Source organism: Meles meles, chromosome 17 (genome assembly GCF_922984935.1).
Source record: "Meles meles chromosome 17, mMelMel3.1 paternal haplotype, whole genome shotgun sequence".
Taxonomy (NCBI): domain Eukaryota; kingdom Metazoa; phylum Chordata; class Mammalia; order Carnivora; family Mustelidae; genus Meles; species Meles meles.
The window spans coordinates 7,088,879-7,111,930 of NC_060082.1; the positions used below are offsets into that span (position 1 = coordinate 7,088,879).

Below are 23,052 nucleotides of genomic sequence, written 5' to 3' on the forward strand. Positions count from 1 at the left end.
ATATACTATCTGGCCCATTATAGAAAGTTTGCCAACCCTCCTGTAGAGTATATTTAAAACAGCTGTTTTAATGGCCATCAATTCCATTGATTCTGTCATTAAGGATCTTTTTTCCTCCCTTTGATTAATTTTCTTCTGCTTATGGTCACATTTTCTTGTTCTTTTCTTGCCTGGAAAGTTTTTACCTGACATTGGAAATTTTATTTCATCATGTGCTGAGTTGTGTTGTATTCTTTTTTAAGTAGAGTTGGAAGGCATTATGACATTTGGTTAAGTTACTTGGGATCAGTTGAATCGTTTTGAAGTTACTTTTAATTTTTGTTAAGACATGCCCAGAGTTGCCTTTGGTCTAGGGAAAATTTCACACCGTGACTGAAGCCACAATCTTCTGAGGGCTTTGCTTGAGGCCCCTTGTATTATGAGGTCGTTTAATTCTGTTTTTGGGGACATGAATGAATCCTGGCCCTATGTAAAGTGTGGAAATTGTCCAGCTGTACTTTTTCATTGTCTTTTTCTTAATCTTGGGAAGTTTCCTTTCACTCATACATAGATCAGTACTTATCCAAAGTTTCAAGGGGATTTTTCTACCAAGATCTCTAAAACTTTCTTTCCATGCATCTTTCTTCTTTTGGATATTTCATTCCATCACATCTCATTGACTTGGCCTCCTTGGATTCTTGTCTCTGGGTCTTTGGTTGGGTTTCTCCTTTCTGTGTGGCAATCTGGAAAATCCTCTAGTTGGTCTTCTGTCTCATAGAGATACAAGATCTGCTTTGCCTACTCCCAGTGTCTCGAGACTGCTATTTCATACATTCTGTCCCATTCGCTATTGTATTGTGTGGAGGATAAGCCCAGTCCTTCTTTCTCCAACATGGCCAGAAGTGGAATTCTAGTGCTATCCTTCCTTATTGCTCAGTTCTCCTTTTATTTGCTTGTCTTTATCTTTCATACAACAGTGGGCAGCTCTGGATTTCATTCTTTCCAACAGTCTAAACCCAGTAGAAATTCTTTCTAAAGCTCCATTCGAATTTGCCTCGTGTGACTGATATCCCCACTTTTATGTCATCTGTTCCATCTCTTGTATTGTGTTTTAAAACATTTCTCACTTAATGATCTAATGTGCTGAATCCTCTCTTTAACTATCTATGTAACCGTCTTCTTTCCTTTTTAGACTATTAATCTCCAATTTCTTTGAAGTTGATTTGTTATGAATATAAAATCCTGCCATAGCGCTCTGAAGATATTTACATTTCTTCTAATGATGGCTTTGTCTTGTTTTATTTATTCTGCCTTTTCAAGTATTTAGTTCCTCAATTTGAGGAACATTTTTGCCTCTTCAATGGTTTTAGTTTCTTCAGGTGTTTTGTGATAGTTGATTGCTCATTTTTGTACTTGGTAATTCCTGTGTAATTGGAGGGAGGCGCCATTCCTTCCTGAGTAGCATGAGATGGATTTTTCACAAACAAGGAAGGTTCTTTTACTTGACTAAGGGGTGCGGATGGCAGCAACAAATAGCTACCTCCTATCTGATTATTTTCTAATGATTCTATCATTTGCCATCAAATCATTTGATTTTGTACTTTTCATTCCAAAAGACCCTATGCTCCTTTTTACCTTCTCAGCATTGTTCTTGATCATTCTCCCACATAAAGGTCCATTATTCTTTCTTTCTACTTGTGAAAATTCTTTTCTTTCCTGCTGTGAAGATGTTTATCAAATCTTGTGTTTCTCACAGACTTTTGAAACACATAGAAATATTTAAGTGAATGAAGTATACCAAATGTAAGTAAAAAGCAAGACACATTCCTTTGGGAAAAGGCTGTTAAAAGAAACAAAACAAACAGAACAAAAAACCAAAAAAACAAAACCCTCCAGTCTGAATATGCTAAAGTGAAGCAAAGAAATTCAGTCCTTAAATATTTAAAAATCTGTTTTCCCTCAAATATCATTGCACAAAATTGGAAGTGAAGGGCTAAAAGGTGAGGAGAAGGAAGGGAGAGAGAGGGAACATACATCATTAATACCAAAAGTAAAATTGTACAATCTTAGGCAGTTTATCATAGACCAGGGTCATAATCTAGGACACCAAATGTTGGTGTAAGAAATTCACCATTCTGCAGAGCCAGAAGAGTTGGACGGCTGCCTGAAGACCAGTGAGGAGCAATTCACTGCCTTGGAATAATTCCCCTTCCCACTCCAAATCCTGGTTTCTGCACCATGCCTCCATGGAGAGGGCTGCTCAGTCCACCATCCAGCCAACCTCCAGGGCCTCTAGGTCCTCACCGGCAGTTGTCTTGATGGTCTCCTTCCTGGGTCTTTTCTTCCACATTCAGATGGAACTCACCTTTGAACATGATGGGCCTGTGGCTAAGGGGCTTATAATCATCAAATACAACAAACCCTAGACTGGGTAATTTTCTGCCACTGTTAATGCAGAGTTCTACCACATTCCTATGACTTTGAAAAAAAATCTTGAAATTTCAATTTGTCCACTTCACAGGGCAGGTTGGTGGCTATCAGGGTGTTTCATTGTTCTTTGGTGTTTAGCATCACTTTGCCTACCAGCCTCATGGATGGGTCTAGGACCCCTCTGGGGAGGAATATTGATTTGTTGTTCTCACATTCTTTGATCCATCTGAGGCCTCAGCAGTGGAATTTGAGATTCAGACTTAGACTCCATTCAAGACTATGAAGCTGGTACTTGAACAACATGAGGTGGTATCCCAGTAACTGGAATAGCTCCATTGGATGAAAGGTCACCAATTCCCAAGAAAATGTCCTTAAGTCTTCCTGTATGGTCTGATCTATGTTCATAGGAGCTGGGGAAGAACTCTTCTGCATATCCTCAGGAATAGTTTCTTCTAATACTGGCTCAGATTTTCCTGTTGGATTTCAAAGATAGGTTCTTGCTCTGGTTCTGGTTCAGCAACAGGTTCCTCTAAATGTTCTTCCAAGTCATTGCTGACAGTCTGATCATAGAAAGTTCCAGAATCATCAAGTACCACCTCAGGTGTCTTCTGTCTTTCTTCAGGTTTCTCTCCCTCTTCCTCAGATTCCTCCTGAGGCTCAGTGACAAAGCCACCAAAGACCTCATCTTGGTATCTGGAGATATGAATGTAGAACTTATTTGCAACAGAGCCCTTAGGACCAAGGACAAATGTCTTATGAATCTCCTAAAAACCTGGCTGTTATTAGAGAGCAACCCCATCACTTGGACCACCACACCATCATTCTGAGATGGCATGAGGATTATACCTCTTAGTGTGACAATTGGGAAAGTTTTGTGACATCATTTTCTTATGAATTTCTTTCTGTCCATAAACTGCATCTGCTGACTTTCCATTTGAATACAACCCCCCATGGACATAAGAACAGTTCTTCCCATAAAATCTGTGAGGCATGTCTGGGGCCTGGTTTAACGGTGTATAATACTTCTTCACAAGTTCCTGCCCCACCCGCAGGGGACTAGGATTCTCTATAATGATTGCTTTGGTCAATTCAACCTGCACAGCTGAACAGGAGTGGAACAAGCTTTGCTCCACAGCATGGCAGAAGAAAAAATCCCCTCACATAGCTGTTTCCACCTCTACTTGTCAAAATTCTATACAAACTTCAGGCCTAATACCAGACTCATTTAAAAAAAAAATAAGTCCAACTACTTTATCCCTTCTAGTTAAAATGGCTCTTTTGGTGAATGGTGATTACAAATGTGACTTCAAGGTTATTTCAGTTATAATAATTGCTACCATTCAGGAGGCTTCTCTTACGTGTTAAAGCCCTATAGTGAATATGTCATGTGTATGACATGATTTAGTCCTTATCTAATGGGGTGTGTGTTATTTTATTTTTCTTTCGCAAAAGAAGGAACTACCTTTTAGGGCAGGACATCATCCAGCTCAGACCTGGATGGTCTCTCAAGCTGCTTGCCCATACCATACTCTTGCAATTCTTCCTGCTCAACCCATATCCCTGAATCCCATATGTGTGGAATCTGCCAGGACTCTAAATCCAAAGACGGATTTTACCATTAGCATGGAAATCTCAAGATTTAGAGAAAATGAACATAGCTTTCTTCAACCATTTACAAATAGGATCAAAGATATCTAAGTTAAGAGGACAAATTATCTGAAGTTTTCATAACTCTTTGGGAAGGGCACTGTACCAGAATCATAACTCTGGGCTTGGAGCTCTTTTGTCCTGCTCTTCCTTATCAGTATGACTTTCTCCTTTGGCTGGCAAGAATATTGTTGAGCAAGTTAATGTTCAGAACACATGAGTTTAAAGGAATTTTTCACCTCAGCCAAGATTTCTTTAGACTGAACATCTGAATTTGGAGCTCAGTAAAAAGCACAAGGAGAGATAGTTGGCCTAGGTACATTTCCAGTGAGTCAAAAGTGCTATAAAAAAATAGAAGGATAAAGATAATTGTGCTGTGCACGTCAGAGGTAAGCCAGAGGAAGCCCAGGCCAATATGATACTGTCTAGTTAGCTAGCTTGCCCTGCAGGCACCTCAAGGCCTTCCCTTGTGGCAAGGGGCTTTATAAGCTGCTGTCTACAAGCCAAAACAAGGGCCCGGTGCTAAACCAGATGCCATTTCTCCCATACCATGTCTTCCTGGTGAACTGAATTCCTAGGTTAATCAGAGAATGTTGACAAAAAATAGAACTATGAAGAAAAAAAAAAAGAACACACAAAATGCTACTAATTACAGTATTCTTAGAGTATTTTCTAGTGTACCAGAACACTTGAATATATTTTCAAATTTATTCTTTCCAACTGTGTGATGTAAGAATTATTTTATTATATTGGAATATATATTAAATTGGATTTGTTCTATGATGATGGAATTGAAGAATTTGATGTGCCCCCACTTTAGTTTCCCTTTATAAATTGCAGGATTGGGATTTAAACCCAATTCCTTGTATCCCTTCCTCAACACACTCACACACACACACACACACACACACACACACACACACACAACACATGCTAACATGCTCTCACACATGCACACCACTGTTTCAGTCAATGTTTAACCTAGGACTATTTCTAGGAAATATGATAAAGCAAAGAATTTATTTGATACTTCAACCAATAATTATTAAATTCCAACATGTGCTGTGTACTGTTTGAGATGCTTAGGTAAAACAGTGAACAAAAGCAACAAAAACATCTGCCTCGGGGGGTGGGGGGGTTGGGAGGTTGAGGGACCAGGTGGTGGGTAATAGGGAGGGCACGTACTGCATGGAGCACTGGGTGTGATGCCAAAACAATGAACACTGTTATGCTGTAAATAAACAAATAAAAATAAATAAATTAAAAAAAAAAACAACATCTGCCTCTTGAAACTTACATTCTAGTGGGTTGAGGTAGACAATAAAGATGAATAAAGTAGATAAGAAAATTATAAATTATGATAGGAGACAGTAAGGGCTATGGTATAAACAAAGAGGCAGATCATGATGAAGGAAATTAGGATTTATGAGGACAGGGAAGATTACAGTATTAATGAGGATGTTGGGGTGGGGGGGGTGGGGGAGATTTTAAGGAGACACTAAATGTGTCCTTGACATTGATGCCAAGGTTTGAAGGATGCAAATATCTGGGAAATCGTCTTCCAGGAAACTACTAGAGCACAGATGCTAACATGTGAAAATGCCTGACATGTTTGAAGAACAGGAAGGTGGCCGGGTGGGAGTACAGGAGAGAGACAGTAGTAAGAGGTGAGGTCATAGGTAATGGGGACCTGTGGAGCCTCACAGACTGTTACATTATGAGGACTTTGATTGTCTTCTGAGTAAGGTAGAGAGCCAGGTGAGGGCTTTGAGTAGACACATGACAGGGTATGATTTATATTTAGAGGATTATTTGCACTGTTCTGTTGGGAATAAATTTAGGATAAGAGTGGAAGCAGGGAGACCAGTTAGGGGCTGTTGCAGTGTATTTGTTTCCTAGAGCTGCTGTAACAAAACATCACAAACTGGCTGGCTTAACACAACAGATACTTTCTTCTCCCACAGGTCAGGAGGCTGGAGGTCTAAAATCAAGCTGTTGGCTGGATCATATTCTGTTTGTAGCCACTAGGGTAGGATCCTTTGTGTGTCTTCCAGCATCTGGTAGCTCCAGGTCTGTGGCTTGTGGCTGCATGACGCCATCTCTGCCTCCATTTTCACATGGCTGTCCTCTCTATGTGTCTCCATGTTACCTTCTCTCTGGGTGTGTCTGTCCATTCCTATCAAATTAAGCTCCCTCCTAAATGGCTTTTTCTTAACTTGATTACACCTACAATGACCCTATTTCCAAATAAAGTCACATTCAGAGGTACTGGGGGGATAGGACTTTAACATTTTTGTGTGTGTCAGGAGTGAAATTCAACTTATAACATGCAGTCATCTGGGAAGAAATGATGGATGCTTAGAACAGGGTAATATCAGGGGGACTGGTGGGCAGTGGTTAGATTATGGATGCATTTTGAAGGTAGAACACACAGACCAGATGCTAGATCAGGTGTGAAGTATGCGAGAAAAGTCAAAGATGACTCCTGGAAATCTTGTTGAGCGGCTGGAAGAGTAGGGATATCTGAGAGTGAAACACATTTTTGGAGGAGTGTGGATATTAGAATTTTAGTTTTTGAAACATTGAATTTGGGATATTTACTTAGAAAAATGAAGTGGTGTTGAGTGGGAAGCTGAATATGTGGGCCTGAACTTCAGGGGAGAGATCGAGGTTAAAGGTAGAAAGGTTTACATTTGTCAGTCTTCAGCAAACAGAAGAAATTTAAAGCCCAGTGAGTGACTGAGATCACTCAGGGAGTGAGCATCACTAGAAAAGATGACCCCTGTCAGAGCCTTGGGCCACTCCCACATGGAGTTGTGGGTACCAGAAGAACCCATGAGAGACAGAAGAGGAGGAATCAACAAGGCAGGAGGAAACCAAGACAGTGGACATCCCATGAGCCTGGTGAAGAGACTGCAGCCAAGGATTGGAGTGGTCATCTGTGTTCAAAGCTGAGTGTAGTTGAGGTGAGACAAGGAGACTGAGAATTGATCATTAAGTCTGGACAGAGAGAAGATTTCATGACTTTGACAAGAATTGTTGGGGAGGGGGGTTGAGGAAAACCCTTTTAGAATGGGTTCAAGGGAGAATGAAAAGAAAGGCTTTGGAGACAGCAAGTTTGGACAATGTTTTGGAGGACTGGGATGGTGGCATATAAGGACAATGGAGTCAAGGCAGGTTTTTCTCCTTGTTTACAGGTCAGAAGCCCAAACACATGGTTGTGTGTTGATAGGAAGACCAGGGGAAGTTGATCTCACCGTCTCTGTAATTGTCTCTCTGGTCTCCTAACACTTCCACATCCCCTCATCCTCATGCATCCGTGGTCCTATTTGTATCTCTTAGGGTCGCTGTCCAGGAGGAAGGTCCCATGGTTTGTACAACATCCCGCCTTCTTTTTTTTGGTTTCAGTTTCTTCTGAGCATTTCTTTCTAAAATAGTATCATTATATGGGAGAAACCCAAGTGTCCACTGGTGGATTGATAGATATAGAAGATATAAACACACATACACACACAATGGAATATTACTCCGTCATAAAAAGAATGAAATCTTGCCATTTGTGACAACATGGACGGACCTAGAGGCTGTTACGCTAAGTAAAATTAGTCAGACAGAGAAAAACAAACATATGATATGACTTACATATGGCATCTATAAAACAAATGGACAAACAAACAACAAAGAGAGAAATAGACTCATAAATACAGAGAACAAACTGGCAGTTGCCAGAGGGGAGAGAGGTGGGGGAGGGAACAGGAGACATAGGTGAAGGAAATGATAGGTATAACTTTCAGTTGTATAGTAAATTAAGGCACAGGGATGAAAAGTACAGCATAGGGAATATAGTCAGTGGTATAATAGCATTATATGGAGAGAGATGGTGGCTCCACTTGCGGTGAGCATTGCATAATGTATAGACCCACCATGTCATAATGTTGTGCACCTGAAGCTAACATAACATTATACGTCAACTATACTTCACCTAAAAATAGAAAGTAAGGAAGAAAAAAAAGAAAATACAAGAACAAAATTAATACAGGAATGGAGAAAAAGATAAGAAAGTATTTTGTTCAATTTTATGAAACTAAACTTGAGACCTTGGATTTAAGGAAGAAAAAGTAAGATGAAATAGCATCATTAGATGATTTCTCTGCCTCCTTCAAAGTGTTTAGGGAATGACTGACATCAAATCATGACAGTGACAGTGTTTTGCATGCTTGGAACCATACACCCATTTAGTTCCTTTTTCAAATATGATTTTAAAAAATCTACAAAGCATCCAGTGTCTACGTCAGACAGGAGTTCCCTCCTCTCTCCCCCATGGCCTTTGTCTTAGTCAGGTCTTCCGCTGCTCTCACCTGGTCTACTTAAGCAGGTGAATTTCCAAATGGTCATCTTTGGCCCAGATGGCCTCCTTCTACCCTACCCTGGCACTACCATCAGAATCCCCTTTCTAAGATGCAAAGCTAACCCAGGCCTTCTGCTCAAAACCTTTTGTTGGCTTGAGCTGTTCCAAAGTACCCATTATCCTCCAAATGGATCCTTTTGCATCTCTTTGTCTTTGTTTATAGGTTTTCTCTGGACTACCTTTCCCTCATTCTTCTGTACCTGGAATGAGTTCATCTTCATCCTTCAATACCAAATTCTAGTGACCCCTTATCCATCAGGACTTTTCTGACTCCTCCACCCAACTGTGGGCAGAATTCATTGCTCTTGCCTCTGGACTTCCAAAAGATTTTATAAATTACATTCTAATATATGTTCTTCAAGTATATATCTGTGTTTCCCCTTAGATGGTGCTATCTATGAAGAGGGAGACTGTGACTGATGCTTTTTGCTTTCACACAAGCCAGTACACTTCCTGGCACACAGTAGGAGGATTTAACAAAGTGTGTCCCATGGATGCTTCTTATAGCCTGCCTTGGCTCTGTACAGTGTACCCATCTCACCAGGCTGGTGGACATTGTGGAGACTTCTCTTCCACTCACCGAGTTCTCCTTCCCTGGAAGGATTAGTATATATACTGGGTTCCTTCTCTGCTAACAGAGACATCCCCACAGCCACAATTCCAGATTCTTATGTTGTAGCAGCATTGTGAAAACACATGAAGTTCACTGCTGTCCTTGGGTCCATGGAGAGACCTTTTTCAAAGGTCACAAAGACCAGAGATAGAATGCCAGTGACTCATGTGAAAGTAAGAAACATATTTTTGGTGGGAGTAGCCTGCCTGTCCCTTTGCAGGTGAGCAGAGACTCACCCTTTCTGCAACTGAGAAATACGTTTTCTTTGTCCTTGACAGTTAGCAAATGAGCTTCTAAGCTCAGATAGCAAGACATATAGAGCTTCTGACTGTTAGTGAAGATGCAATTTCCAAATACAATTCATAGCTTGAGTGATTTTCACTGCTCAGACCTTCTTCCATTTCTTATGATGGGGCTGACTGCACTGGGTGACCTTTAAGCCAACCCTGTTAATTAACAAGAAACCATAGACCAAACAACTGAAACGGAAGCACTTCAGACCCCCAGAAGGTCCAGTATGCTCAGAAAGTCTAAAATTAGGCCTGATGTTTGTGTATTTGAATTATCATAGATCCCTGGTGCCCTTGGTTATTCAGACACTGTCTGTGCAATTCCTGTGACCCAGAGGGAATATGGCAAAGGGAGATGTACATCTGGTGGAACAAAAGAGTTTGGGAGACTGGAGAATAATATGATCTTTCCATCAAGGCTGCTTTAGGCTATGGTCTAGTCACCGTTGTTTCCAAGTATTTTTAGCTAGGGAATTTGGAAGTTGTTAGTGTCTATTTATCTTTAGAAATGGAAATTTCTTGTGCTGTATTCTCTCTTGTATCTGGAGCCTGCGTCACTGAGTTCTTTCATGCAAGAAAAGGCAAGTGTGTATTGTAACAGGGAGCAATGGATGGGAGGCAAGGGGTTTGGGTTTGAGAACTAATTCTGCCTCTTTCTAATGAATGATTTTGAACAAGTTACTTAAATGCTATGAACTTCCATCGCCTCTTCTGTTAAGTAGTGATAGTATGCCTGCCCACTGCAAAGGTTTGTGGTTCCCTGTTTGTATGCTGTGCTCTGCTGCTCTCAGGGAGCTTCATGAATAAGAAGCCATAGGCCTTTCCTGGTGGGATATCCTCTGTCCATAGGAAGCAGTGCAGGCTCAGGACTTGCTCAGAGTAAAGAAGCTTGAGTCACTGATCAGAGAGGCCACCCAGGGGAGTTAACCTGTATTTCTGAACAGCAACCATTCTAACTCCCAATTCACTCATGGGTGCTTGAAATTCGAATGAGTCAAGCAACACCATTTCCTATGATGTTCTCTGTCTTTGGAGGAGTCAACATTTTTTGTTGTGAAGAGATCCTTGTCCTTGAGGATCATTATGAAGGTGAGACACAGCTGGTTACAGCCTATGATACGGGGAGGCCATGCAGCAGCAGCACAGACTGAGAGCAGGAGCCAAGGAGCAAATAGTCATTGGAAAGTGTTGATGAAGGAGGTGGATTTGAGGTCAAGTTTGAAAGAAGATATCATTATAACTCATAAGCTGAATGATCTTGGCCAAGTTATTCAATGTCTTACAATTGACAAACTATAAGAGACTCTTAACCATAAGAAACAAACTGAGGGTTGCTGGAGGGGAGGGAGGTTGGGGATGGGGTAGCTGGGTGATAGACATTAAGGAAGGCATGTGATGTAATGAGCACTGGATATTATATAAGACTGACGAATCACTGACCTCTACCTCTGAAACCAATAATACGTTGTATGTTGATTAATTGAACTTAAATTTTAAAAAATGGAAAAAAGAAGTTACTCAATCTTTCTGAGCATTCATTTCTTCATATGAAAAATTCAAGTATGAATATATTCTGATGATCAGGGTTCTCATGAGGTTTAATGTGATGTTGATAAAACATTCATAATGTTGTAATAAAACATAAACAACACCTACAAATTAAATAAATATAAATAAAATTACAAATAAATATTAAATTCATAAATAAACACAACCGATGGGAGCTGTTACTTTTGGCATCGAACCACTTCAGTGACGTGCACTTGCTGGGTCTCAGTCTGCAGGCCAAGCAGGCACTTGATGTCTTGGTGATCACTCTACAGAGAATGGAGCCCCGGCTGTTGGTTAAAGTTGAGAAAAATGAAGTCTGAGTTAATCTTGTGAGCAGGATAACTCAGCCAGGACCCAACAACAAGGACTAAGTCAGAAGATCACTTTTAGGGAAGGACTGCTATGGCAGGTAGGAAGACATGGGCCATGGGCAGCTCTGTTAGTCCAGGTCTAAGAGTCTGCTGCTGGGGGTTAGTGGAGGATGGACAGGTGGGGCACAGCTGCCTGCCTTGCTCTGAGCATTATGGCGCCTCCTTTCTGGTAAAGATCAAGGGGGACCCAAGAGTGAGGCTGGCGCCAGGAAATGGTGTGACAGGAAGACACTGTAGCTGTGGGATGACAAGAGCAAAGCAGTGTGTGCCAGGGAACCGAACAAGAGGCAATCCAGACCACTCAGCTTGGCTAGAGTGGAACGGTATATCCTGAGGTGGAGGTGTTTGGATTGTATCACACTGAATAGTGGACATTGTAGCTAGTGAGTCAAGGAAGAGAGAGACCATGAAAAATCCAGCTTGACAAGACTATTTCAGTGACTGTGAGAAGGATTAATTAGAGATGAAGGGATGATGGACAGACAAGTGACTGCAGGTAGAAAGATACTGCCGTCCGTTGTAGATATAAGTAGGACAAATGAAGCATTCAGAATCCAGGCCAGGGTCAGGGCAGGGCAGGCCTCCTGAGGTTAGAACCAGATCTCTTCTTCTTCTTTTTTTTAACTCATGCTTATACTATTCAGTAAATCTTGCATGGAACAGAGGCAATCAAAAAGGTCTCCTTTGGATCTGCCTATCAAACTGAGGTTTGCAGAACTAAGTGGGAAACAGCATGAAGAATGCAGGCACTCGTGGGTCTTCTTTTTCCAAGGGAGCACTTATTATTGTGGCCCAAGAGCAGAGAGGACTGAAGGGAATATAATTGCTTACATCTCTTGAACACACAGGGCCCTCTTAACCAGCTTCTCTGTCAAGATGCTTGACAACGCAATGGGAGAGAAGAGAAAGTTTGGAAGGGAAAAAGGGCTCTTTTTTTTCCAGCAAGAGTTAGATTGTAGAGGAGAATAATTGCAAGATGGAAATAAGGATTGTACCCTCCCTCAGATCAGAGGCATTTTTGGAAACTTCTGAGATGCTGTCAACCCCCACACATCACTATTTGTTTTTGCTGGGATGTGGGGCAGCTGGGAAGAGATTCAATATCTTCCACCTCCTCACTAGATAGAAAAGTTCTGTTGAAGCAGAACATGAAAATGTCAGAGTCTCAATAAAGGTAGCCTAGTGTCATAGAAAAGACAAATTATGGCTTGGCGTACTGGAGTCCTGATCTTCCCTGGGTTCCTTAGGAGTACTGGGACTTGGTCACATCACATCAGCCCTCTGAATACTAGTTTTTAAAAAATCTATAAAATCGTGTTGGAAGAGTTCTTCTACTTTTAAAATTCTTTAACTTTAAAATCTATTATATTATAGAAAGAAAAATGTAAGGGATCAATATTTTCAACATAAAATAGGGTGCATTTGCCATGTTTTCATGAAAAAATCGTTTTGAGAATCATCACAATTTTATTCATTAAATGGAAAGAATTTTGCCTATGTCTTTGTTTCTAGGCTCTGGGGTATTATTAATTTTCTGTGACTCACCAGAATAGTAAACGCACCATAAAGATAGGATGATTAGACTTTTTGCTTGTTTTAGGTTTTCATTCTCTGTTCTTTTAGAAGGCTTATCTTGATTTAAACTGATTACAAACTATCCCCAGGAATTTTGGTTGAGTCTTAAGTAGCTATGGATTTCAGTTTAATTATTTGCAAACTGATTACCCTTCCTTTTAGCTGCTATGACCTAAGTTCAAGTTATTGGCCTTATTGTTACCATGGTAATGATGGATGACATCACTGAATCCAGAAGCAGGCAATATCCCCATATAATAAGTATGTTGTAGCGATTACTCAAAGAAGATGTGGGCTTTGGGACTAAGCTCTGGAAGATAAATCTGTTTTGCCCACATAACTTTCTACTTTAAAATAAAATATATTAAATCTTTTACCATGACATCTTTCTCTAAGCAATACAGGGTATTTCAATCTTGATTCTTGCCTTACTGGAGAGAAGCTATCTGTGCGCATTTCTTTTTCATTCTAAGAGAAATAAATTCTACTGATTTGGGTGCTTACCATATGCTAGATTCTGGACACAGTGCCTTGCATGGATTGCATCATTTAATCCTCACAAAAGCCCTAGGAAGTGAGTAATTGTTTAAAAAATTACTTTCATGTTACAGATACATTTTGTTTTCACTGACCAGAGCCCATGCACTTCATCACCTATTGTACTGCCTCTGGGGAAGGGAGATGCCTGGAATCTGGTGTTTTCATCAGCTCGTGTCTTCCTCTTTTTAGGTGAAAAAGTATAATGGTGACATGGAAGTAGAGAACCTTCTTTTTTAATAGATTTAAGAAATCTGAAGAAGACAAAGAGCTCAGTAATTTGTGTTCTTCGTATGAATTGTTTTCTCGAATCAGGAAGCTCTTACCATGAAAATCTTTGCAAGACAGAACATAGCTGGTTGGCAGTCTCCACAGTGTGTATATCTTGCACACGGAGCTGGGGGAACATGAAGAGATGTTGAGGCTCTTTCGGGAACTTAAAAGCCAATCACATTTAGAGCAGCCTGAATTAAGTCTCTCTTTTCCAAGTGTGAGATAAGAAGAGTGCCATATAGATTGTGTTTGTAGCAAGAATGCTGGACTGGGCTTCAGGAGGCCAACACAAAGTCTCAGCTCTGGTGCAGACCCTGTACACAACTGAGGATTAGTCGCTGTACCTCTTTAAGGCTCAGTGAAATGGAGGATGGAATTACTGGTGTATAAGATCCTTTACTACTAACACTCATGTGTTTTTCTAGATGCCCTCCCCCTTCACAGCAAAGGTAACATGATGAATCTTGAGTGAGAGTAGCACGGAAACCCTGGGCCTCTTTACTAGTTTCTCTCCTGGTGTCTGGCTGCCCAGTCAGGCACACTCATGTATCTTTCAATGGCGGGGTGAATCTATTAATTTCTCAGAACTTCTGTGAGGCTGAAGACAACAGTTCCAGTGAAGAGATCAGTGAATTGGAAGCAGAATTCTAGTTCCAATTTCTAACCCTCCTCAACAAGGCTACTCTCCCCCAACTCTACATTAGGGAGTTTGACCCTATGTTACCATGAATTTAATAGAAGATTCTCCTGTGATTCCTGCCTCTGTGTGTGCTAATAGTTCGGGGAGGTGCATGAGCTGTATCTTTGCAAAATTTCTCTCTAGAAACATTGAAGAGAGTGGTTCTGATATTTCAGTTCATTACTCCACTACTTGATTGTGAGGTGTGAGTGATAAGTTACTTGAAGGACACATTTCAGAATAAAATGCAGATTAGTCACTCTAGGAGCCCCCCCCCCCCCCCCGCCGTCTCTTATGTGGCCAGCTTCCCCAGCCTCCTCACTTTCTTCTTGCCTGTAACTTTTCCCAACTTGTGCTTCCCCCTCCACATTGCCACAAATCCTCCTTCCTTAAATACAAATCTGATCATGTTGCTTTCATTATTAAAATCTTCCAGTAATTAACATTGTCTGTAAGGTAGGTATATTAGTTTTCTTGGGCTGCTATAACAAAATACCATAGACTGGGTGTCTTATGCAACAGAAATTGATTTTCTTACGGTCTGGAGACTGGAAGTCTGAGCTCAGGGTGCCAGTGGGGTTGGGTTCTGCTGAGGGCCCTCTTCCTGGCTTACACATGGCTGCCTTCTTGCTGCTCAGATGGCTTTTCCATGGTGTGGGTATGGTGTGGGCTTCCAATCCTATTAGCTTAGGATCTCACCTTTTATGACGCCATTCAATCTTAATTGCCTCCTAAAGTCCTTATGGGCAAATACAACCCAACCACACTGGGGGGTAGAGCTTTAGCATATGAATTTGAGGGAGACACAATTCAGCCCATAGAGGTAGGGTTCAAACTCTTCAACAAAAATCTTAAGCAACAACAACAACAACAACAACAACAACAACAAACCAAACAGAAAAACACAACAAACAAACAAAAAACACTTTACTATCCATTTTAATGGAGCTATATCTCCTACCACTTCCTTTTTTACACTGAAATATTCCCCATTCTTGCAACACTCTATTATTTATATAATACTTGTACATATGTGTTATTTGGATCTCATCTCTAAAATGGGAATATACATACCTATATTCCATGATGTTTATAAACCTAGCAGGACTATAATAAGTTGTTACTTTAAGAACTGAGCTTAGAATTCCTTTTGAAGAGTGGGAGCTCTCATTATTTAAGAAGCAGATTACTATGGAAAGTGTTACTTGGAAGGTGAGGCCTCTGGGTGTAAGCTGATGGGCCAGAGTCAGTTTAGGACTACTTAAGAAATGAAGAAGGGTTTGAGGAGTTGGACACAGGTAATAAAGGAAGGAGAAAGCGTTAAAGGAAAGTGAAGAGGCATCAACACCAAGTAGGATGACCAACCCTCCATGTCTGCTCAGGACAGAAGGATTTCTCTGGATGTGGGACTTTCAGTGCTTAGAATAGGGAAATCCCAGGCAAACAGGGACAAGTTGGTCACCCTAACACCATGTCAGGAGGCAGGAGCCCAAGTGGAAGAGAAAGCATCTCAAAGAGGAAATCTATAAAGTGGAGAGCAATAATTTATTTCTACTATTTTATAACCATAATGAAGTATTGGGCCTCGGAAAGGATCATTAATGGCAGGTAACTTTATTAAGTTTATTAAGTGAAAGGGTGTTGAGAGACGTTATAATGATTTGATCAAGGGGACAATGCCTGTACCCAATGAGTTTTCTTAACATCCCCCAAAACAGATTCTAGATATTATGAGTTTCCAGTATGATGCAGTCAGACGTACATAAAAATATGTAGAAAGTAATCTTGTCCTCTCAAAAAAAAAAAAAAAAAAGGAGAATCTAATCACACCTCTTATTCAAAATATAGGGGTTAAAGGATCATGTGAACACTACTGAAAGTCAAACAGCTTTAGAGAAAAAGAGAGCGAGAGAGAGAGACAAACTAAGAAACAGACTCTTAACTATAGAGTTAACTTAACTATAGACAACAAACTGATGGTTACCAGAAGGGAGGTGGGTAGGGGATGGGGGTAACAGCTGATGGAGATTAAGGAGGGCTTTTGTGACGAGCACTGGGTGTTGCATGGAAGTGTTAAACCACTGTATTGTACACCTGAAACTAATATACTGCATGTCAACTGTACTGGAATTCAAAATAAAATAAAACAAAATAACATAAAATAACATAAAATAAAATAAATGAGCTTTATAGATTTAGAAAGTGGAGAACTCTGTAGGACAAATGACCCAGTTATTCAATAAGTAAATGTAAAGAAAAAAAGAGGTAACCTCAAAACTAAAAGAGATTTAAGAGACATTGCAACTGAAAGTAATATGCAGACTTTTTAGGTCTTGATTTGCATAAACAAACCGTAAAATAAAATTGTAATTGGGGAAGCTTGGATAGAAGTTGGATATTTGATGACATTAAGGAGTTACCTCTCAATGTGGTCGTGCTATTGTGATAAAATATAAAAAGAAGTCTTTATTTTTTTTAAAGATTTTATTTATTTATTTGACAGAGAGAGAGAGAGAGATCACAAGTAGGCAGAGAGGCCGGCAGAGAGAGGAGGAAGCAGGCTCCCTGCTGAGCAGAGAGCCTGATGTGGGGCTCCATCCCAGGACCCTGAGATCATGACCTGAGCCAAAGGCAGAGGTTTAACCCACTGAGCCACCCAGGTGTCCCTAAAAAAAAGAAGTCTTTATGCTTTTATTGTAGTAGTTAATTAATGCTATGTAACAAATTACTATGCATTCAGGGGCTTAAAATAACACACATGTACTATCTCAGTTTCTGTAGGTCAAATCTGAATGCAGCTTAACTGGGTTCTCTGCAAAGCTATGTCAGGGTGTCCGCCAGGATGGGGAAGGGTCCATTTCTTTTTTTTTTTTTTAAGATTAATTTATTTATTTGATAGAAAGTACAAGTAGGCAGAGAGGCAGGCAGAGAGAGAGGAGGAAGCAGGCTCCCTGCCAAGCAGAGAGCCCGACATGGGACTCGATCCCAGGACCCTGAGATCATGACCTGGGCCGAAGGCAGAGGCTTTAACCCACTGAGCCACCCAGGCACCCCGAAGGGTCCATTTCTAAGCTTATGTGACTGCTGGCAGAATTCGGCAAGTTACCAGACTGAGGGACTTGGTCTCTTGTTAGCTCTCAGCTAGAGGCCACCTTCATTTCCTTGCCCTGTGACCCTTTCCCTAGGAAAGCTCATGACATGGCGGCTGGCCTCTGCAAAGCCACCAAGGGAGAGAGTCTCCTAGAAAGATGGATATTGCAATCTCATATTACTTAATCATGTGCATTCTGTCTCTTGTACCATGTTTTATTGATTAGAAGTAAGTCTGGTTAGAAGAGTGTCCTGCCCACACTCAAGAGAGGGAGATTATACAAAGGTGTGAGCACCAAGGAATGGGAACCATGGGAACCACATTAGAGTCTGTTTGCCATATGTACTGAATAAAATAAAATATATATGAAAATAGTATCACTTCTGGTAATAATACTATGTTTGGAATCTGCTCTAAAATGATCTGGTGATGGGGGCGCCTGGGTAGCTCAGTAGGTTAAAGCCTCTGCCTTCAGCTCAGGACATGATCCCAGAGTCCTGGGATTGAGCCCTGCATCAGGCTCTCTGCTCAGTGGGGAGCCTGCTTCCCTCCTCTCTCTCTGTCTGCCTTTCTGCTTACTTGTGATCTCTCTGTCAAATAACTAAATAAAATCTTTAAAAAAATGATCTGGTGATGGTAGGAAGGGGAAGAAATTGATTAGTTAAATTCAACCATGGATGGTTGAAACTGGGTGATTGAAATGTGAAGGTTTGCTACACTCTTTTCTTTTGCATCTGTTTTGCTAGTTTTCAGAATAAAATGCAAGATAATGTCACATACATTATTTAAAAGAAGGAACTGAGAACCAGGAAGGATTAGAAAAAATATGAGCCCCTTGAGACTCCTTGGAGATACTGAGAAGGGCTCTGAGTATCCGGATACACTTAAGATGGACATTCAAGCCAACTGTTACTTCCATGTGGAAAGACAAGACTTTAGGAAGCTGGAGCACTTAGGTACTCTCAGGCGCTGACTCTTAGGTGGTATAGGCTTAGATCTATCCTAGCAGCTGGCGTATGACAGGTGCTAATTAATGGTCACTCTTGTTACCAGATGTTCTGTAAGGTGACTAATAAGGGGCATAGAAGTGAACTCATGTAGATCCTCTTGTCCTCAGAGGTTTTGTGTTTATTCTTTTTCTTTCTCTCTCTGCAAGTTCCCATGCCATATTTGGGTTTTATATCACCCTTAAGAGCTACAGGACATTAGATCTACTGTAAAAACCTACTACTAATTGATGACTTCTAAAAATATCAGGTGTGCTTCTGGTGCCCCATAGGTGATATTTAATTCCCCCTCTATCTCTGACTTTCTCACCAAGACACAAAGCACCAAAGATGAAGGTTAGTGATAAACTCTGTCCCCCAACCCCTCACTGTCCCCACTGCCCTCTCAGACTCTGGAAGAGCAGCAGATGGGATCCAGATGCTCAAGCTAGCCCACAATGCTGTCAATAAAAAAATGCATTAATTAGTGGCAAAACCCTACCAGGAAAGGAGGAAATGTTACAGATACTCCTGAGGAGGCCAGAATTAGGGGAGGGGAGGAAATGGAGTGTGACCTCGCTTCATCACAGAAATCACTTTCAGACTGGCAAGAACACAAACATGGTGATTAGAGGAAGTGTGTGCTGGAGGGTTTGTTATTCCTGTGGCTGCCTTAACTGGCTGCACTTATCTCGTTAGCAGGCAAGGAGAGAGAATGCTCTGTCCCAGACTCTTGCACGTCTTGGAGTTGATGTGCTTCTGGAAATGAACTGGGTGCTGAGAAAGTGATCCAAATGAGAAGGAATCGGATGCATAGTCATCGGTGTTTCCCCACGGAGCTTTGCTCCTTAAAGTAAGAACCGGAGGGTCAGATGATTGGAAATGAAGAGGCTGGGTTCCCACTTTGAGAAAAAAGTTGTCAAGAACCCAAGAGATCTGGAAGTGAGTTAAATCCCACTGAAATCTTCAATCTGGGCTCTTATATTGGTTCATCACATGTAGAAAAATGGAACACAAAAGAGTCTGCAATGATCGGCAAGGAATTATTTAATGATTTACTGTGTTTTTCAATTAAATGTTCAACCTGAGGATAGGAGAGAATTTGATGAAGATTTCATAGTACCCCTCTTACAGTCTCATCCCTCACCACACACATACACACACTTTAAAGAATGATATAATGTGCACAACCAAAATAATAGCTGTCACATATATGCCTCTTAGAGATCAAGACCTCACATGTTACTTCATTGAATCCTTAGATAGTATGGTATGTGGCAGTAAAATGATAAACAATTCCCATTTTCACAATAGGAAACAGAGATTTGCAGTCTGGGGCAATAGGTCTGAGAACAATGACTCTGATAGAGTATTTGTAAGTATCATCTGGAGAAAGCTTGTGAGTGAGATCATCCAGTTCCCAAGTTGAAGATTCTGAACTTGGCTCCAAGTCTACCTTCCTGGCTTATATTATTTCTTGCCAGTGTCTCTTACTCCATCATCTCCATGCTCAGAATGGATGGGGACTTAATCAGAAAGGGGAAGGTACGCTTACAATCCTGAGCCATCCCACAGAAACATGTAAGCACTCCTGAGTCCCGCAGATCCAGGTCTCAGGCAGTTGGGGTGATGCTCTGATCCATGACTTGATGGGATTCTTTTGTAACTAGATTCAGAGAGGCATCCAGCTGGGGAGAAGACGACGAGTTAATTGGTGGTAAAAATAGGACAAAATAGATATAAACGTTCAACATATAAATACCTCGTCCACCTCAGCAAAGTCCTTCTTCTTTCTCTCACACACACCTCCTACTGCCATTTGGTGTCAAGTGTTTTCCTTTGATCTCCCTGAAAAAAATTTAACCAGTTTACACCCTAGGAAAGTTGAGAATATAGGGGGCAGAGAGGTTATCGATGATAAGTTCTGCTCAGGGACTCTCACGTTCTATAAATTTCCTGGGCTTGATTCAATCCCTACAGACCTTGGCAGGGCATTTGTTTTGGCCTGACTGACCTTTCTTTTGGCTGTCATTGGGCCCCCTCAGGGGTCCCAGTTTGACTTCTTCGGGGTCTTGTTCTTAAACTGATGATTAACAAAGATAGTAAGGTCAAGGTTCCCCAGAGGTCTGGCATACAAAGACACAAAAACAAAAGGTCTTGAGATTCCACAGGTAGAACTCAAGTGACAAACTAATGAGCCTTAGGATAGATATTTGGAGCAGTTTTACCCAGACCTTCCTTAGGTCATACCATAAAAGTGTCTGTTTAATGATAACATTATTCTCGTGATTGAGAATGATATTCCGCATGTAATTTTTCAGTCCAAGAGAAGGAAGATTGTGGAGCAAGCACTGAATTAGGAGTCAAGACCGTGAGGTCTAAGTCCAGGCTCTATTTCTAACTAGCTGTATCTCTGAAGTACTAGGAGTTAATTTCAATAGCCCTCAGTTTCCTATTTTGTCAAGCAAGTAGGTTTTGCTACATGCCTTTAAAATGGCCACATTCCCAAAGTCTTGTCAGAGTCAATGGATGAAAATTGTGGAAACTGGTTCTCTCTAAAATTGTCATTGGTACTTTGAGACCATCTGTTTTCCACCGTGCCTCAGGTTCCTCCTCTGAAAAGTGTCGGGTTCCCTTGCCCCTCTCTCTACTGCTGGACTGTTAGTAGAAGACCTGTGGAGTGAGGACCCACAAATCACCCTGATCTGGTCAATAGCTCTGCTAACAAGCAGCCATACACATGTTGCAGTGTCCCCCATATTAGATGGCCTCCATCACAGGGTAAAGAGTGCCTGCCTGCACAACTACTGGGCAGAACTGCCCTTCTCGTAACACACAGGAATATTTAACAGGAATCTAAATGTTCTATATGATGAAAACCAGTTCCTTTCCAGGTGATTTTGACTACATAAAACTCCATCCTATTCATTAACAAGAACATGTTCTGCCTCAGAATTCATTTTATATCTACCTGAAATCATCAGCTTTCAAATACAAGCTTGGACTAGGGCTTTGGCAGGGCTAATAGAAGAGACATGCTTTTGCATAAACAGGAGTGTATATTTGGAAGGAATACATTAACCTTTCCTAATGCAAATGATAGATCGTTTCAACAGTCTCATGATAGTCTGAGCCCTTAAAGGGGCAAGGGACAAAAACTGCCCCCAAAGTATACTCTGTGCACTGCAAGATGACCTTAAGGCTGAAAAAGAAAAATCCCATAATGCCTGTTTCACTTCCTCATTTTCCTTCATAAAGAATCTATCAGTCCATGAGCCTCAAAAAAAAAGTTTTGGGAAATTTTTTGAATTCAAAGATAGGGATTGTGCAAGCCCTAATTCTGGAGGGATGATGAGAACAGCTAAATATGCTTATCAAGAAATAAATAAAGGACACACCTCTTCTGCAAAATTGGTAATCAAGTAGTTTCCAGAAATAAGTTAATTGAATGGAGTACTGAAGAAAATTAGTTCTTGATATAATCTGCCAAATTATTATTAAGATCCGAATAATTTGGTATGAGCATAACTCTCCATTCTGATGCAGCCAACCACCTGCTGTCAGCGTGGGCAACACTCACACTCATTTACACATTCAAGAAGGTTCACTTAATGGACTTATCCTTCAGAGATCCTCCCTCTTGACTCTTCTCTCATGAATTCCTCCTAATAGTGATGGAAAATGGAGAATATTGTAACATCTGATTACCAGGATTCTCTCCTTCATTCAAGAAAGGACAGGTATGTTTACGTGTTTAGCTCAGGCTGGGGAAATGTTCCCACTCTCTTCTGGGTATAAAAAGGGAAATGGATGATCATCATATCTTGCACATCACCAAACAGAATATACACAAAAACTGTAGGCTCAGATTAATTTTTATTATCATATGTGAGCATAAATTAGATGAAAATCTCTCAAAGTATGGTCTTCAGACTGGACCAGCAGCATCAGCACTACCCAGGAACTTATGAAAAATGGAAATTTGCAGTCCCTGCCTGCTAAATAGAAAGTCTAGTGGTGAGACCTACAGTTGTTAACAAGCCCGCCAAGTAATCCTCCTTCATACAAAAGCTTGAGAACCACTGACTTAGACCATATACCCACCAGAGAGATCCTACCCCTAGAGAGAAGACTCCTTAAATGGTGGAAAATTAGGATTCATAAAGAGAGGCCAGTATTCTAAATTTATAGTCTTCAGTGGGCTAATGTTAGTGACCTTTGGTCAAATGCAGGAGTACGCAGTCACCTAACCAATGATCTCAGAAGACGTGTGAGATATCAGGTCTCAGTATCTAGTTTCTAGTAGGTGATGGCATTTGGTTTTGACTGAGGGTTCACGTGGGTTAATTCAGAAAACCAGTCAGTGGCTAAGGGTATTGGGAGCAGGGGAATCTCCTGGGGGCAAAGACTTAAAGACCTAGACATTGGGTTAGGGCCTAGAGAACAGGATTTATTGGGTTTCTAGTCCCATCTTATATTATGCACAAGAATTTCTTTGAAATGGATTAATGACTTAAAAGTAGGACCTGAAACTATAAAACTAGAAGAAACATAGAGAAAAAGCTCAGTGACATTAGTCTTGGCAGCAGTGATTTTTTTTTTTTTTTTTGGATATGACACCT

At 40.8% G+C, this 23,052-nt stretch overlaps 1 pseudogene; it reads right to left on the minus strand.

The window, feature by feature from the left end:
* Positions 1-2,165: 2,165 nt before the first annotated feature.
* The window catches only part of LOC123928283, a 35,796-nt pseudogene continuing 14,909 nt past the window's right edge, over positions 2,166-23,052 (minus strand).